At 34.8% G+C, this 19,092-nt stretch overlaps 2 non-coding genes across 2 annotated transcripts; one reads left to right on the top strand and one right to left on the bottom strand.

Annotated features, from left to right (window-relative positions):
* Nucleotides 1–12,776: 12,776 nt before the first annotated feature.
* On the bottom strand, nucleotides 12,777–12,883 carry LOC141670250 (small nucleolar RNA R71). The gene has a single exon (XR_012554490.1). It is a non-coding gene; the product is annotated as a small nucleolar RNA R71 (small nucleolar RNA).
* Nucleotides 12,884–17,230: 4,347 nt separating this feature from the next.
* On the top strand, nucleotides 17,231–17,337 carry LOC141669263 (small nucleolar RNA R71). The gene has a single exon (XR_012553551.1). It is a non-coding gene; the product is annotated as a small nucleolar RNA R71 (small nucleolar RNA).
* Nucleotides 17,338–19,092: the final 1,755 nt, after the last annotated feature.

Raw genomic sequence — 19,092 nt, 5'->3', positions numbered from 1 at the left:
TATTATATTATTTATTAATCATTTTTTAGTTTGAAAATATATCTCATACACTTTTAACACATTTTTTATTATAAAAAGTAATAAAATGTACATATATAATTTTTAAAAAATATTGGAAATAGAATCGCTTATATATAAATAATCTATATTGGTATTACATATTTAGATAAGTTCGAATTATAATGAGTCAATGCATTTAAGAACTTGGCTCATTGTTCAAAAAATACTCGAACTTTGACTACATGATCTGGCCGAAAAACAACGTCACATTCTATGTTTAGTAAATTTAAATTACAAGCTCGGCGAGAATATCTTACCAATAATGGGAAATTTTTTAATATCTTATGTTAATATAAATTAATGTGTTTGAGGTCTTTATAGGATCAATTCAATTGATTATTTATATTAAAATTACTAACTTCACTGATAACACATTATTATTGGGATTTGTCCCAATTTTAAGAATATTTGAAATTTGAAATGAGATCTCACTAGATTTGTTAAAACTATGATGATATATTAAATCGATTTATTTTTCATTTTTCACTTTAAAAAAAACTAAATTTTTAAAAAAGAATTATTTTAGATCAGGAAAATTCATTGATGAAGATAATATTGTACAAATATTTTGAATTTGATAGGGAATAAAAAAATCCTTATTACATATTTAAATATTGCATTAATTACACATCATTTGGGCTACAAGGCCCAATAAAAAGATGTATGACATTCAGACCAAAAAGGTTAACACGTTGATCGGGCCTGATGGACCAGATCAGGCCTGATGAAACAAAGAAGGCCCAAAACCCTGAATATTAATTAATTTCGTAATTAATTAATAAGGAAAAAAAATCAGCTATTGAGAAGAGTTCCGATAAGGACATGAATCCTTGTAGATTAGCCTCCAAGGGACCTAGAAGGATAAGGAATCAGTTTTCTACTTCTAATTCTGAGACTTGACTAGTCTCCTACACCAAGTCCAATTCAAGGACTCCCAACATGTATATTAGGGGTCTCACCCCACAAATCAGAACTATATTTTTTGACTTGATCCTTGGCAATCAGCAAGGTACGTAGGCATCTTGTTAAGGCAGATTGAGTCACGAAACACAAGAGCAGTCAAATCGAGCCTCGAAGCTCACGTTCCCTAGTAATAAATACAGTAATTATATATCTTAGTTTTTGATCCATAACAGAATTATTTTAATATTTTGAATTATTCAAATAAAAGTTATATATATACTATATTGTAGCATTTGATTCAATACATTTTTTATTATTTAAGGAAAAACATATATTCTTCAATAATTTGATGGAATTAACCAGTTCAACTGATATTTAAAAAACTTTATCGAACTGAAAATTTTTAATTTTAGAAGAATAGTATAAAATGTTATCAAATTATTATATGAAGAAATATTAGAGTCGTAATGAAAAAAACTTAAAAATGGTTTAAATAATGATTTAAATATATTTTTTTCTTTCGAATTCTTGAAAAAAAATCATGAATATCAATAATAAGTCTTAAAAATATATAATTCATTTTTATGTTACAACCATGATTGATACCCGGTTGCATAAAAAATAAACATGGATTGTTTGTTAGTGATAATATGAATACCATATATAAATTATATCAATTTATTTATTACATAATTTTAATTTTTGAATAATTATAAATGTATGTTATTTAAGTGATCAATTATCTTACTAGATGTTAATAATGATTATACATGTACATAAATCAGATATTTAGCATATAAATAATTGAAACCATAGTAATTTACTAGGAGATGTAACATACAATAATTTTCATGCTAACATACACACACATACATATAACTTAATATTACTTTGTTAACAGTAGTGTAAATAAAAAACTAACATTTTCCCATACATATATACGTTAAATTTCAAAAACTAATATTTTTCATTAAAATCAACTTTAATATTAACAATAATATAAATTTTACATTATTGTATATTATGATTGCAAGTCATTCTGACTTCAGTTATGCATTTTTATCTTTTTAAATTGAGTAAGTTAATTGTAAGTTAGTAGTGAACTCAGTAATGATATAGAGCAGTACATATCGTTTATTTAAATAAAATTCAAGATTTTGGTCAACTCTGTATTCAACATATATGTTAATCTTTATATTTTTATTTTTTAACATACTAACGGCATTCTACATATTAAATTTAATCGTTTCATTTTAAACGTACACTTACTACCCTGTTCATATTCATTCATTAAATATAAAATAACAGGTAAGAAAAATATAATATAATAATAGTTGAGGGGATATTCACTCCTAAAAGTGAGGAAGCATTCGAAGCTCATGTTATAGAGGGGGACATAGAGCTTGTTGAAGATAAATTTTATCTCTATTTTTTCAAAATTTGACTCTAAGAGCCTATATAAGGATATTGTTGGAATTGCTCTATAAACATTATAATTACATGATGCATAAAAAAACTCTAGAAAATAATTCATGCTTCGCACGGGTTATTATGCTAGTTTTAGATAAACAAACAACCAATTTTTAATTACTCAACTTAAAAAATAAAATACTTTGACTACATATGTCCTGTAAAATAAAATATTTATATATCATTAGTCTCCCAAATACATAATTTGTCAATTTTAATAAACCTCAATAAACTAAATCTTGTGAAAATAAATTTTATTTTACAATTTTTTTACATATTAACAAACTAGCATAACATAAAATGATAATTATTTTGAACGACTCACACACATAACTAGTAAATAATAACTAACAAAACTAGCCAGACACTAACAATATTAAAATGTACCATATCATCCAATTAATAAAATGTAAAAATCTGAGAATCATATAATTTCTTAACCAACTTAATGACATAAAAATTAAAAACAAAAACAACAGGTAACATGACTAATTAGACCACTACTAAATAAATAAACACCTTATAGCCAGTACAAATAACAATTAATTAATCAATTATATCAATTAAACATGCATTAAACAGTAACCTAACACAATATATAAACACATAAACAAATAATATAATAATTTGATAACAAATTTAGAGCTTGATATAAGTATGTAAAAATGTGTACAAATAGTTATAAACCTGAAAATAAAATATTAGAATACAATATAAATAATAATTATCCTATATACGTAGTGATTAAATTTAACTAAACCTCCACAAGATGTACACTTCTCTGAAAGTTTTGCAAGTTTTGGCAGATCTTAATCTAGCTTCCTTGTAATTCTCTTTCTCCTCCTCTTAATCTTTAATAACCCAAAAACCTCTTTCTCCTCCTCTTAATCTTTAATAACCCAATATTTAATAGAGACACTCCAGTTAGCTCTTCTCTGACCTTCTTGCACATGTAGGTCTAAAGCTTCCTTTCTTATGCAGCAACACTTCTATCTCACTCATAAGGTATATAATAATACTATTTTTCCATTTTGTTAGCTATCGCTCAAAGTTGAGTTTTGTGTGAAAGCACTAATAGGGTGACTTTGTTTATATAATAAGCAGCTCAACAAACTATAAAACTATTGTCCACAATTTTCTCCACATTCTTCTTTAGTTTTTTTTAAACACTCTAATCTGCTTTTCTCTTATCACATACTTAGTGGTTTGACTCATATTCAAATTTTAAGCAACTAAAATATTGCTTACAAATTCAAATTTTTAACAGCCAATTATCTAAATAAAAAATTATCCATAAATTTGAATTGTAAAATCTATTAATCAAATATTTACTAAATTATTGCACCAAATAATATACCAAAAAAAATGCGGGGTACTATAATTAGGTATAATCTAAGTAAAGTGAATAGGTTAAGGTGGTAATTATAGTTAGGGCGTCGAGTCAGTTGGAGGTTTTATTTAACCCTAATGTTGTTTCTTGGTTGTTATTTTATATTTTATCTCAGGACCCTGATAGTGGTAGTGATGCTGATTTTGAGGATAGTTTGTTACTGGGATCACCTGTGGAGCCCCAGTACATTAGTTCAGATATTTACGAGGATCCGTCTGGACCCCTATGTCTGTTTCTCCCCTGATACCAGTACTTGATTCCCCAGTGGTTAGAGCAGATTCCCCAGCTCCAAAGCCTGAGTCCCCGGCTCCTGATATAGTTCATGTTGTGCTTGTACCTACCCATTTTGGTGATGATTTGGCTCGAGACCGTGACTTGTGTTTACTTGTATACCGGAGTTGAGATCTTTAGTAGATAGGTTGTCCCGAGAGTCTAGGCTACGGATGTTGGTGCCAGAGCCCGAGTGATGTGTTCGTATTGAGATGGGGGAGCAGGTTTCCCGTAGAAGGTTGGACGAGGGACCTTCTTGCAGTGATACTGATGTCGAGGACCGTAGAATTCATAAGATAGTGTGCTGGATGCTTTCTGTGTTGAAGGAGGTTCTTGATCGCCATGTGTAGTTATGATTGGGAGATCAGACAGGACATCTGGTAGAGCACGTAGTAATAGTAGTAGTAGTTGTTGTTGTTGTTGTTTCTTTTCAACGCCAGTAGGCTTTGGGATACTTGGTCAGATGCCAGGATCCCTTTATGTTGTATTTTGATTTAGAACTTAGTGTTGGATGTATAAGTAGTAGCTAGGTAGAAGTTAGGGAAAGATAGGGAGATATTTTCCAGTTTTTCCTTTGTTTAGCCCTGCCATATTATTCTACCTTGTATTCAGAACTTGTTGTACCTGAATTCTCTATTTATGCACCTCCATTTCCTTATCATTGTTCTTTGATTTGTATGACATGTTTACCAAGAAATCGTATTCAACACCTTTATAATAATAAATCTTATGTCATGTGAGAACCCTAACTGGTGAGCGAATTATGTAGTAATAGGATTGTATAAGCAAATGGGTAAAATTTAAAACCCGTAAAACTATTCCTAAAAGAATCATTATTATCATATATGTCATGCTATCATATTGCTAAATAACTGCTCATCAGGTTCATAAAATGGTCACTTCATCAAATCACCCTGAAGAAGAAACGCAACCCCAAAACAAAGATCAAAACTAAGACACCCATGTGATGAACTGACTTTTTTCAACTCCTACAACAACCCCCAGCCTCGAGAATCGGAAACTTCAAACACTTTCAATCCGTTCAACCCCCAAAATATGTAGGTTTTCCCGATCCGATTAAAGCTCAGTCCTGGTTAGGAGAAATGGAGAAAGGCTTTGAGTTAGCAGAAGTTAAGGACGAGAAGAAGACGAAATATGCAAGTTATTACTTGAAGGATGAGGCTAGCTTGGTGGGAATCTACCAAAGCATTGCAAGAAGAAGGAGAAGCTATTTCTTGGAAGAAGTTTACGGAACTATTTCTGGATAAGTATTTACCGTGTTATATGCAAGACCAGTTAGAGATGAGGTTTTTGGTTTTAAAGCAAGAGAATATGACTGTAGTGGAGTACGAAGTGAAGTTTTCGGAGTTAGCAAGGTTTGTGCCATAGTACGTGAATACAGAAGCTGGTAAAGCTAAAATATTTCAACAAGGACTTGAGCCATGAATTCGTAGTCAAGTGGCTCTTCTCGAGATAAGGACATATGCTGCTGTAGTGCAGAAAGCAATGATTGTGGAAGGAGAAAGGGAAGCAACAAAAAGGGAAAATGAAGGAAAGAAGAGGAAGTTTGAGGATTCAGAACAAGATCAGGGAAGTTCCAAGTTTAGAGGAAAGTTTGGAAGGAATGTAGGAAATCAGAAGTTCTAGAAGTTTAAGCCTTGAAATGGGAATCAAAAGAATCGCTTTCAGAAAGCTGGACAAACTGAAGGGTTTCGAGCACATAAACGCAACAGAAACAATAATTAAAAACGTGAAAAAAGAAGAATTTTTGAAACCTACCGTGGGATCCAGGAAAAAATAGATATTTATTTCGTAGGTTGGATTATTTACCTTAAGAAGCTTTACAAATTGGTTGAATAATGGAGATACAAAGATTTTTCAATCATCATGCATCCTGCTCTCGCGAACTACGTTCTGTCGGTATCCACACGAATTCTTGAACTCATGGATTGGATGTGTACTAGCACAAACTCGTTTCTTCTTGTTCTCTCCATCTTCTCTCTTGTTGGCTAGGGTTTTAGTAAAAGTCTTCTCTTAAAAATCAGCCACAAGGCATATTATATAGAGAGTAGAAAAAAGAATTATAACTCTTAACTAATTAGGAATTATTATTAATTCAAAATTCCTATTTGTATAATTAATTAAGTCACGCTTAATTTTTTAACAACTAAATTTTATAATTAATATTAGTAAATTCGAATATCATTATTTATCTAATTAATTAAGTCATACTTAATTAATATTATAAATAATTTGAATTACTTTATTATAATTTAAATCCAATTTAAATTAAATAATCCTTCAAGCATTCTTTGTGTGCGACCCTACAGGTTATTATTACATTGGCAGGTAATTTTAAATCTAATTTAAAATGGTAAACAATGAGTGGAATCTAGTAATACATCATTGTAACCCATTGAATAATAATTCAATCGGTGATCGATCTAACCTTCCGTGAATAACATACAATTAATATAATCCATTTTATCACATATTATAGATTAAACTAGAGGCATATAATGTATCATCCTCATCAATATTTAATCCAGGTTTCCTTGATCAATGAGTAGACTATCATATCAAATCAACATTTGTGTGTGGCCACATATTTCATAGTCTAGCTCACACAAAAGGCCAATAATATCACTCCTAAAACTAGAAGAGTTAAATCCTTTCTAGATCATTCATATTTCTCATATGATTCATAATATACCCGAAATACACTTTTATCATTACCCGGTCAAAGGAAACTTTTAATCAAAGTACATTAATTCTCGTATAAAAATATAATGATTACAAGTCTAAGGACCAGTACATCATTATCACAGTGAGAATTACTTATGACAGAAGATATATGTAAAATCTCATATTGGGTCTGTCGAGCACCATATACATTTACATCTGCCTGTGTTTTTGACTTTAGTATCACTATACTTATGATCAATGAGATGTGTTCATCAATCAACAAACACACCAGTCTTAATGCATATTATTGTCCCTTAATAATAATACTCGACTAGGGACCTTTAAGAATATTGATACTATTCTCATAATCTTATTTTTAAGTCACGTAATGAGAGATATAGAATTTATATCATATTCCAAGGACATTTATTAATTTAACATTTATATCGCAGTAAGTTAAGAATTAATAAATTATAAAGGAATAATCGATAAAACATAAATATTAATAATCCAAATGTCTTAAACTAAAACATCATAGCGTTGTCTTTAGGGCACAAACACTAACAACCTCCCGCTTGCACTAGAGCCAATCCTTTATGTATCTAACAGTGGGTCTGTAACATTATCATTACTATGCACTTTACATTTATATCTCCTTGATCATTAATCTCATATATAAGGTGATATCGCTTAAGGACATGCCTAAACAGTCTCTTTGGCTATTATGAAAGCATAAATATATTCGGCTTCCATTATAGAATTATCAATATTCTTGCTATGAACTATTCCAGCTAACATCACTTATATTTAGACAAACACAAAATAGATATAAACACATAATCATCCTTATCTGTCCAAAAATTAGGTTCAGAAACTAGCATCAGTGTAACCCTTTACAACTAGTTCCCTATCTTTTCTATACATGAAAATAAATCCTTAGTCCTCTTTAAGTACTTAAGAATATTCTTGAAAACTATCCAGTGACCCTCACCTGGATTAGACTTGTATCTGCTCGTTATGCTCAAAGCATACGAAACATTAAGATGAATACATATCATTGTATACATTATAGATCCAATTCCTGACCCATCTGGAACTTTCTCAAATGGTCCTTATCATCTAATGATTTAGGGGGCAATTATCTTTTGAGATCACTATCCCATGAGACATCGAAATATATATTTTCTTTGTCTCTTGCATCATAAAATTATGCAATACTTTATCAATGCCTGTACTCTAACTAGGTCGATTAATCTCTTCAATCTATATTTATAGATCTTGATCCCTAATATATATGTAGCATCGCCTAAGTCTTTCATCGAGAAACTATTTCTCAACCAAGTCTTAATAGCCTGTTGAGAAGGTATGCCATTTAATATTTGTTATATGTCATCTACATATAATACTAGAAATGTCACATGGCTCTCACTAACCTTCTTGCAAACACATGGTTCATCTTCGTTTTGAATAAAGCCAAACTCTTTGACCATTTCATCAAAATGAATATCCGTTCTCCTTGAGGCTTGCTTCAATCTATAAATAGATAGAAGCAACTTACAAACCATCTTAGCAAACTTTGGATCGACAAAACCCTCAGGTTGTATCATATATATATCCTCTTCAAGGCTCCCATATAAGAAAGCGGTTTTGACATCCATTTGCCAAATCTTATAGTCAAAGTAAGCAACTATTGCTAACAAAATACTGATGGACTTGATCATAGCAACTAGTGAAAAAGTCTAATCATAGTCTATACCAAGAATTTGTTTGAAACCTTTTTCCACTAGTCACACCTTATAGGTCTGTACTTTACCATCCATGTCAGTTTTCTTCTTGAAAACCCACTTGCACCCTATAGGTTTTACCCCTTTGAGTGGATCAACTAAAGTCAATACTTTTTTTTGATACATGGATTCCATCTCGTATTTCATGGCCTCCATCAATCTATTGGAGTCTGTACTGTTCATAGCATCTTGGTAGGTGAAAGGCTTATCATCATCCGTAAGCATCACATCACCATTTTGAGTCAAAAGAAATTCATAATTTATCCCAGACTCATGGTGAATCCTACTAGATCTACGAATAACCTGTGTTTCCTGAACATGATTACTTTCAACATTTTGATGTACATCCTGATCTTATTCCAACTCTGGTTCAATGTTATCATGTGGTTCTCGATCTTCATCGAGATGTCTTGTCCTCCCATTGATTTTCTTAGAAAGTTGTTCTCCCTCAAGAAATACAGCGGCCCGAGCAACGAACACTTTGTTCTCAGAAGGATTATAAAAACTATACCCTAGTCTCACTTGGGTATCCCACAAAATAACATCTATCCAATTTTTGTCCAAGCTTGTCAGACGCTAAATATTTTACAAACGCATCACATCCCCAAATTTCATAAATGACATGCTATGACGTTTATCAGTCTATATCTCATATGGATCATATTGAACCTCTTTAGCCGGAACTTGGTTAAGTGTATATGCAGCCGTTTCTAGAGCATAACTCTAGAAACTGAATGAAAGATCCGCTTGACTTATCATCGATCGCACTATGTCCAACAAGGTATGATTTCTCCTCTCAGAATCTATATTCCCTTAAGGTGTTTCGGAAAGAGTAAGTTGTGATACAATATCACACTCCTTCAAGAAACTCTTGAATTTGAGGCTCAAGTATTCTCCTTCACGATCTGATCATTAAACTTTTATACTTTTCCCTTCTTTGCTTTTCTACTTCGGCCTTATATTCTTTGAACATTTCAAAAGGATCGGATTTGTTCTTCATAAGAACCACATATCCATATCAACTGAAATTATCAATAAATGTTATGAAGTAGTATAAGCCAACCCTTTCCATCATACGCATGCGACCACATACATCATTATGCATAAGTCCTAATTGTTCGGTGGCTCTTTCACCTGATCAGGTAGAAGAAGTTTTAGTCATTTTGCCAATGAGACAAAGTTTGCATTTTTGGCATGATTCAAAATCAAACTTATCCAAGTATCCATCTATATGTAACTCAGTAATGCATTTCTCATTAATATGTCTTAACGACAATGCTAAAGGTAATGTTTGATTTGAGTCATCGTAGAACATATAAATTGTTAACTAATTGTGCAATATTATAAGCCTTATCATTAAAATAGAATGAACAGCTATTGTTTATTTAATTAAAATGAAAACCTTTCTTGTCCTGTCAAGAAATTGATTTAATGTATCCGCTGAAGGCAGGAACGTAATAACAATTTATCAAGTTCTCAATCTTGCCTTATAGGAAAAATTAGGTATCGAGTTCCTTCAACTAGAGCAACAACGTTTCCTCCAATTCTAACCCGATATCTGAAGCTTGACCATTTCTGGTCTCCTTCTATAGATCTTCCAAAAAATCTCGATAATTTAACTTCCAATCATCCAGTTGTTTTTACAGAAGTGACAATCATCTCCTTTAGCAACATCACTATCAGGCTTCAAAAGCCCTTTGGGATTGGACTTTGGGTTGGCACCGAATAAGATCAAAGCTTCACCTTTCCTATCCACTTTCCTTTACCATTTTCATTCCATGTGTACACCATCAATATGGACGTAATTCATGCCTCTATCGTGTTATTTTCAGCAGTTCTAAACATGCCTAATAACTCAGTGAGTGTTCCGTCTATCTCATTCATTTTGTTCTTAACAAACTGAAAATAGAAGTTGTTCAAAGATTGTTTGATCAAATCAAGCTGAGTCTCTAGACCATTCTTGAATCCCAAAATATCAAGGTATATATACCTATCATCTTTAGAACATGTGGTCCAACCGGATATCATTCTCCCATTAATACAAAAGTATGGTGCCTTCTTATTGTCAAATCTTTCTGAAAAGCCTATCCTTCAAACATCCTTTGAAGGTGCTCAATCATATCTATTGAGTGGCATTTATGACACTTTATAATGCTCTATTAAGCTTTGAATTGATGCATTTGTACTCAAGTTGTTGGTGTTTTAATGTGTTTTCTAGTATTTTTGCATTTCAGCCGTTATCTAGGTAATCAGGTGAATTAGCATTATTTTGATGCTAATTTGGTGTTAAGGTGTTGTTGGAATAAAAGCTTGTGGAAAGCCGGCTAAAAGCAGCAAGGAAAAAGAAGTCAGATTTTTATACAAGAGGTCAGCACGCCCGCGCTTTGATAGCGCGAGCCCGCGCCCAAATTACCATCGCGGCCGCGCCGGGTCGGGATTACAGAATCCTGATTCTAATATAATTAAAATTGGAGGACTTCTATATTGCTTGGGCTGCTATTTATATTCAAATAAGGACGTTTTCAAGGGAGAGACGTACCAGAGCACAAGGAGAGCCTTAAGAAGACCGTGTTAGCACGATTCAACGAAGACGAAGAAGATCTTGTTTTTACTTGTGAATCTTTGTTCTAAGTTATAACTTGGATGCTAGTTTTCTTATTTGTGAACCTTACTCTTGTTTCGTACTTGGTTTTGTTATTTATTAAGTATAAAGACTACGTTTATTATACCACGCTTTCATCGGAACCCGCGTTGATGATGAGTCCGATTATGGGTTAATCATTATCGTGGGGTTCTAGAGGATTTACTTATGGATTTCTTTAGTTAAATTATTTCGATGCCTTAGTGTGTAGTGATTGTATGATAACCTAGTATTGGTTGTGCTTATTCGTCTTATAAGAGTCGTAAACTTATAAGATAGCATGTTAATCTTTAATGAAGCGACTGTGAATTTAAGGATTTAGAACTTGCCATGCTAGCATAGGTTCATGTGTTATTGTTATGCATGATTCGTAGGTAATTTTAACCATCTTACTTGCCCTGTGTAATCATGATAGATAACTTGTGCTTTAAACCTTTATGTTATCAAATTTTATAGATATATAGGATCTCAATATAATTGGTGTCTATTCAGCTTCTATCTCTTTTGTGGATGTCTGATAGTATGTTATTCGTGCAACGAAAGTTGGCATTTAGCAGTCTCGTGTTATCTGATTAGTGTCATCACCATTGCATGCTAAGGTCAAGAACAATAAGTCTATTAAATGAAGTATTTAATGAAGTTAGAATCCCATGTTTGTCTCATATAATATACAACTCTCTTTACTCTCTTATTTATAATTGTTAGTTTAATTCGTAGTTATAAAAATTTTCAATTTTTTATCGTCTTAGCATTGGATAATAACCATATCATCGGTGCATAAGTGCATAAATTACTTAGTTAACCAAAGCCAGTCTCTGTGGGAATGAACTAGAAATAATTCTATATTACTTGTGAATGAGTATACTTGCGTGAATTATTAGCGCATGTTTAGCCCTAACAAGTTTTTGGCGCCGCTGCCAGGGACTGTAGTATTAACTTTTAGTTTATGTGTTTGTCATCAGTGATCGTTAAAGTTCATTGACTCAGACATTGTTACTAACCTACTCTTTTTCTTGTCATATTTCAGGTAATCTAGCGATCGTTTATGCAAACGCGTTCGCGAGTTCGTAGGAGAATTCTGGATAAAGACGAGGAAGAAGTTTTAGAGGATTGAAGGGAAGATTTTGAGGACGAAGAGAAAGGAGTAAAAGAAGAGAAAATTGAAGAACCGCCTTTATTAGAGATGGGAGATCAAACAGATAATACTAAGGCTTTGATGGACTATTCTAAGCCTAAGATTAATGATATTTAGTCCAGCATCATCAGGCCATCCATCGCGGCTAACACTTTTGAGATCAAGTCAAGCACTATTCAGATGATACAAAACTCAGTTCAGTTTAGGGGTTCTCCTACTGAAGACCCCAACATGCACATCAGGGATTTCAGTGAAATCTACGACACTTTCAAGTTCAACGATGTGTCTGAAGATGCTATCAAGCTGCGACTATTCCCATTATCTTTGAGGGATAAAGCGAAGTGTTGGTTACATTCTCTACCACCAGGGTCTATCACCAAATGGGAGGATCTTGTTCAGAAGTTTCTCACTAAATTATTTCCTATGGCGAAGACTGCTGCAATCAGGAATGCTCTTACTCAGTTTGCTCAGCAAACTGGTGAATCACTGTGTGAAGCTTGAGATCTATATAAGGAGCTGCTAAGGAAGTGCCCACACCATGGCATGCCTGATTAGATGATTATCAACTATTTCTACAATGGTTTAGGTGCACAATCTAGAACTATGCTCGATGCAGCATCTGGTGGAGCCTTATGGGCTGAAAGCCACAATGAAGCTTATGAGTTGATTGAGCTAATGGCAGCCAATGAATACCAGAATCCTACACAAAGGATGTTACAAGGAAAGGTAGCAGGAATTCTGGAAGTGGATCAAGCTACTGCTATAGCTGCTCAAATTCAAGCTTTGATGATGAAAGTGGACTCTTTGGCTAATTATGGTGTTAATCAGATCACTAGTGTTTGTGAGCTTTGTGCGGGGGCACATTAAACTGAGCAGTGTGCTATTTCTAGCGAATCAGCTCAATTTGTGAGCAACTTTCAAAGATCACAACAGAAAGCTCCAGCCACTTATCATCCAAATAACCGCAATCATCCTAACTTTAGCTGGAGCAACAATCAGAATGCGGTGCAATAATCTTATCAGCCATATACAGCAAGGCAGTATAACCCTCCTGGTTTTCAGCAACCGCAATATGCATCGAAGCAACAACTTCAACTTCAGTAGTTACCTCAAGCTAATGAAAAATCTGAATTGGAGGAGTTGAGACTTATGTACAAGAACCAAGCTATCAAGACCTTGGAGAATCAGATTGGGCAAATTGCTAATGCATTACTAAATCGTCAACCTAGCAAGCTTCCGAGTGATACTAAAGTGCCAGGAAAAAAGGAAGCTCAGGAGCATGTTAAAGCAATCATCTTGAGGTCAGGTAAGGTTGAGAATCCTGAACAACCTAAGACTCCAGATTCTGAAGTGGAGGCTAATGAAGAAGAAGTGCAGAAGGAAGCCGGAGTGGAACCAAAGAAGACTACTATTGAGCACACTCCTCCTGAGGGTAATACAGGGGAGAAACAGATCTATCCCCCACCTCCTTTTCCTAAGAGGCTGCAGAAGAAGAAACTAGATAAGCAGTTTCTGAAGTTTCTGGAGGTGTTCAAGAAACTTCACATCAACATACCTTTCGCTGAAGCTCTTGAGCAAATGCCTTGTTACGTGAAGTTCATGAAAGGTATTCTCTCTAAGAAGGTGAAGCTTGATGACTTAGAGACCATTGCTCTCACAGAGGAATGCAGTGCTGTACTGCAGCAGAAATTACCTCCAAAGCTTAAAGATCCTGGAAGCTTCACTATTCCTTGCACCATTGGAAATGTGTCATTTGATAAGTGTCTATGTGACTTGGGAGCAAGAATCAATATGATGCCATTGTCAATCTTCAAAAAGTTGGACTTACCTGATTCAAAGCCTACATACATGACTTTGCAGTTGGCCGATCCTTCTATTACATATCCGCGAGGTATTATAGAGGAGGCCTTGGTCAAGGTGGATAAACTCATTTTCCCTGCTGATTTTGTAATTCTTGAATTTCGAGGAGGATAAGAAAATTCCCGTAATCTTGGGAAGACCTTTCTTGGCCACTGGCCGAACCTTGATAGATGTGCAGAAAGGTGAGCTTACCATGCGAGTGATGGATCGGGATGTAACTTTTAATGTGTTCAATGCCATGAAATTTCCTACGGAAAATGAGGAGTGTTTTAAGGTGGAAATGGTCGATAATGTGGTTAATTCTGAACTCGATCAATTGCTAAGGTATGATGCCTTAGAAAAAGCCTTATTGGGGAATTCTGATAGTGAAGCTGACGACGGTGATGAGCACTTGCAATATTTGAATGCTTCTCCTTGGAAGCAAAAGATGGATATGCCACTTGAATCTCTTGGATTGGAGGAGTTAAAAAGTTCTCTAAGGCGCCTCAAGCCATCTATGGAGGAAGCTCCTACTCTTGAGCTTAAACCTTTACCTAAATATTTGAGGTATGCATTTTTAGGTGATGAATCTACTTTGCCTGCTATTATCGCATCTGACCTTTCAGGTACCGATGAGGAGAAACTTTTAAGAATTCTTAGAGAGTTTAAATTGACAATTGGTTGGACTATAACAAATATCAAGGGAATCGACCCTTTTTATTCTATGCACAAAATTCTGCTAGAGGAAGGAAGCAACCCTACAGTTGAGCAACAGAGAAGGCTAAATCCGATCATGAAAGAGGTTGTGAAGAAGGAAATCCTCAAGTGGCTAGATGCAGGGATCATTTATCCTATTTCTGACAGTTCTTGGGTGAGCCCAGTTCAGTGTGTGCCAGAGAAAGGTGGTATCACTGTGGTAGAAAATGAGAAGAATGAGCTTATTCCTACACGAATAGTTACGGTGTGGAGAGTTTGTATGGATTATAGGAAGCTGAACAAGGCTACAAGGAAGAATCACTTCCCTCTTCCTTTCATTGATTAAATGTTTGATAGATTGGCTGAGCATGATTACTATTCTTTTCTGGATGGCTATTCAGGTTATAATCAGATTTGTGTCGCTCCAGAAGATCAAGAGAAGGCTACATTCACATGTCCTTTCGGCACTTTTGCATTTCGAAGAGTTTCTTTTGGGCTATGTGGAGCGCCAGCCACTTTTCAGAGATGTATGATGGCTATCTTCTCTGATATGATTGGAAATAATGTAGAAGTGTTCATGGATGATTTCTTGGTCTTTGGAACTTCTTATGACGAATGCTTGCTTGAGAAATGACGATAATTAATTTTTATCTTGGTATTAAGGGACTTGAAAGTGTCTAACCATTGATCTGTTTGATTGGACGTTTCTAATCAAACGAATTGCCATGACAGTAACCCAGTCAAATGAAAATGATTTATGAATAATCAGACCGATTTTAATATAAAATGAGTAGGAAATTTCATGGCATTGAACACATTAAAAGTTACATCCCGATCCATCACTCGCATGGTAAGCTCACCTTTCTGTACATCTATCAAGGTTCGGCCAGTGGCCAAGAAAGGTCTTCCCAAGATTACGGGAATTTTCTTATCCTCCTCGAAATTCAAGAATTACAAAATCAGCAGGGAAAATGAGTTTATCCACCTTGACCAAGGCCTCCTCTATAATACCTTGCGGATATGTAATAGAACGATCGGCCAACTGCAAAGTCATGTATGTAGGCTTTGAATCAGGTAAGTCCAACTTTTTGAAGATTGACAATGGCATCATATTGATGCTTGCTCCCAAGTCACATAGACACTTATCAAATGACACATTTCCAATGGTGCAAGGAATAGTGAAGCTTCCAGGATCTTTAAGCTTTGGAGGTAATTTCTGTTGCAGTACAGCACTGCATTCCTCCGTGAGAGCAATGGTCTCTAAGTCATCAAGCTTCACCTTCCTAGAGAGAATACCTTTCATGAACTTCACGTAACAAGGCATTTGCTCAAGAGCTTCAGCGAAAGGTATGTTGATGTGAAGTTTCTTGAACACCTCCAGAAACTTCACAAACTGCTTATCTAGTTTCTTCTTCTGCAGCCTCTTAGGAAAAGGAGGTGGGGGATAGATCTGTTTCTCCCCTGTATTACCCTCAGGAGGAGTGTGCTCAATAGTAGTCTTCCTTGGTTCCACTCCGGCTTCCTTCTGCACTTCTTCTTCATTAGCCTCCACTTCAGAATCTGGAGTCTTAGGTTGTTCAGGATTCTCAACCTTACCTGACCTCAAGATGATTGCTTTAACATGCTCCTGAGCTTCCTCTTTTCCTGGCACTTCAGTATCACTCAGAAGCTTGCTAGGTTGACGATTTAGTAATGCATTAGGAATTTGCCCAATCTGATTCTCCAAGGTCTTGATAGCTTGGCTCTTGTACATAAGTCTCAACTCCTCCAATTCAGATTTTTCATTAGCTTGAGGTAACTACTGAAGTTCAAGTTATTGCTTCGATGCATATTGCGGTTGCTGAAAACCAGGAAGGTTATACTGCCTTGCTGTATATGGCTGATAAGATTATTGCACCGCATTCTGATTGTTGCTCCAGCTAAAGTTAGGATGATTGCGGTTATTTGGATGATAAGTGGTTGGAGCTTGCTGTTGTGATCTTTGAAAGTTGCTCACAAATTGAGCTAATTCGCTAGATATAGCACACTGCTCAGTTTAATGTGCCCCCGCACAAAGTTCACAAACACTAGTGATCTGATTAACACCATAATTAGCCAAAGAGTCCACTTTCATCATCAAAGCTTGAATTTGAGCAGCTATAGCAGTAGCTTGCTCCACTTCCACAATTCCTGCTACCTTTCCTTGCAACATCCTTTGTGTAGGATTCTGGTATTCATTGGCTGCCATTAGCTCAATCAACTCATAAGCTTCATTGTGGCTTTCAGCCCCTAAGGCTCCACCAGGTGCTGCATCGAGCATATGTCTAGATTGTGCACCTAAACCATTGTAGAAATAGTTGATAATCATCTAATCAGGCATGCCATGGTGTGGGCACTTCCTTAGCAGCTCCTTATATAGATCTTAAGCTTCACACAGTGATTCACCGGTTTGCTGAGCAAACTGAGTAAGAGCATTCCTGATTGCAACAGTCTTCGCCATAGGAAATAATTTAGTGAGAAACTTCTGAGCAAGATCCTCCCATTTGGTGATAGACCCTGGTGGTAGAGAATGTAACCAACACTTCGCTTTATCCCTCAAAGATAATGGGAATAGTCGCAGCTTGATAGCATCTTCAGACATCGTTGAACTTGAAAGTGTCGTAGATTTCACTGAAATCCCTGATATGCCTATTGGGGTCTTCAGTAGGAGAACCCCTAAACTGAACTGAGTTTTGTATCATCTGAATAGTGCTTGACTTGATCTCAAAAGTGTTAGCCGCGATGGATGGCCTGATGATACTGGACTAAATATCATTGATCTTAGGCTTAGAATAGTCCATCAAAGCCTTAGTATTATCTGTTTAATCTCCCATCTCTAATAAAGGCGGTTCTTCAATTTTCTCTTCTTCTACTACTTTCTCTTCGTCCTCAAAATCTTCCATTCAATCCTCTAAAACTTCTTCCTCGTCTTTATCCAGAATTCTCCTACGAACTCGCGAACGCGTTTGCATAAACGATCGCTAGATTACCTGAAATATGACAAGAAAAAGAGTAGGTTAGTAACAATGTCTGAGTCAATGAACTTTAACGATCACTGATGACAAACACATAAACTAAAAGTTAATACTACAGTCCCTGGCAGCGGCGCCAAAAACTTGTTAGGGCTAAACACGCGCTAATAATTCACGCAAGTATACTCATTCACAAGTAATATAGAATTGTTTCTAGTTCATTCCCGCAGAGACTGGCTTTGGTTAACTAAGTAATTTATGCACTTATGCACCGATGATATGGTTATTATCCAATGCTAAGACGATAAAAAATTGAAAATTTTTATAACTACGAATTAAACTAACAATTATAAATAAGAGAGTAAAGAGAGTTGTATATTATATGAGACAAACATGGGATTCTAACTTCATTAAATACTTCATTTAATAGACTTATTGTTCTTGACCTTAGCATGCAATGGTGATGACACTAATCAGATAACACGAGACTGCTAAATGCCAACTTTCGTTGCACGAATAACATACTATCAGACATCCACAAAAGAGATAGAAGCTGAATAGACACCAATTATATTGAGATCCTATATATCTATAAAATTTGGTAACATAAAGGTTTAAAGCACAAGTTATCTATCATGATTACATAGGGCAAGTAAGATGGTTAAAATTACCTACGAATCATGCATAACAATAACACATGAACCTATGCTAGCATGGCAAGTTCTAAATCCTTAAATTCACAGTCGCTTCATTAAAGATTAACATGCTATCTTATAAGTTTGCGACTCTTATAAGACGAATAAGCACAACCAATACTAGGTTATCATACAATCACTACACACTAAGGCATCGAAATAATTTAACTAAAGAAATCCATAAGTAAATCCTCTAGAACCCCACGATAACGATTAGCCCATAATCGCACTCATCATCAACGCGGGTTCCGATGAAAGCATGGTATAATAAACGTAGTCTTTATACTTAATAAATAACAAAACCAAGTATGAAACAAGAGTAAGGTTCACAAATAAGAAAACTAGCATCCAAGTTATAACTTAGAACAAAGATTCACAAGTAAAAACAAGATCTTCTTCGTCTTCGTTGAATCGTGCTAACACGGTCTTCTTAGGGCTCTCCTTGTGCTCTGGTACGTCTCTCCCTTGAAAACGTCCTTATTTGAATATAAATAGCAGCCTAAGCAATATAAAAGTCCTCCAATTTTAATTTTA

Source organism: Apium graveolens, chromosome 6 (assembly GCF_009905375.1).
Source record: "Apium graveolens cultivar Ventura chromosome 6, ASM990537v1, whole genome shotgun sequence".
NCBI lineage: Eukaryota > Viridiplantae > Streptophyta > Magnoliopsida > Apiales > Apiaceae > Apium > Apium graveolens.
The sequence above is the reverse complement of the archived record's forward strand: the minus strand, read 5'-3'. Positions and strand labels throughout refer to the sequence as shown.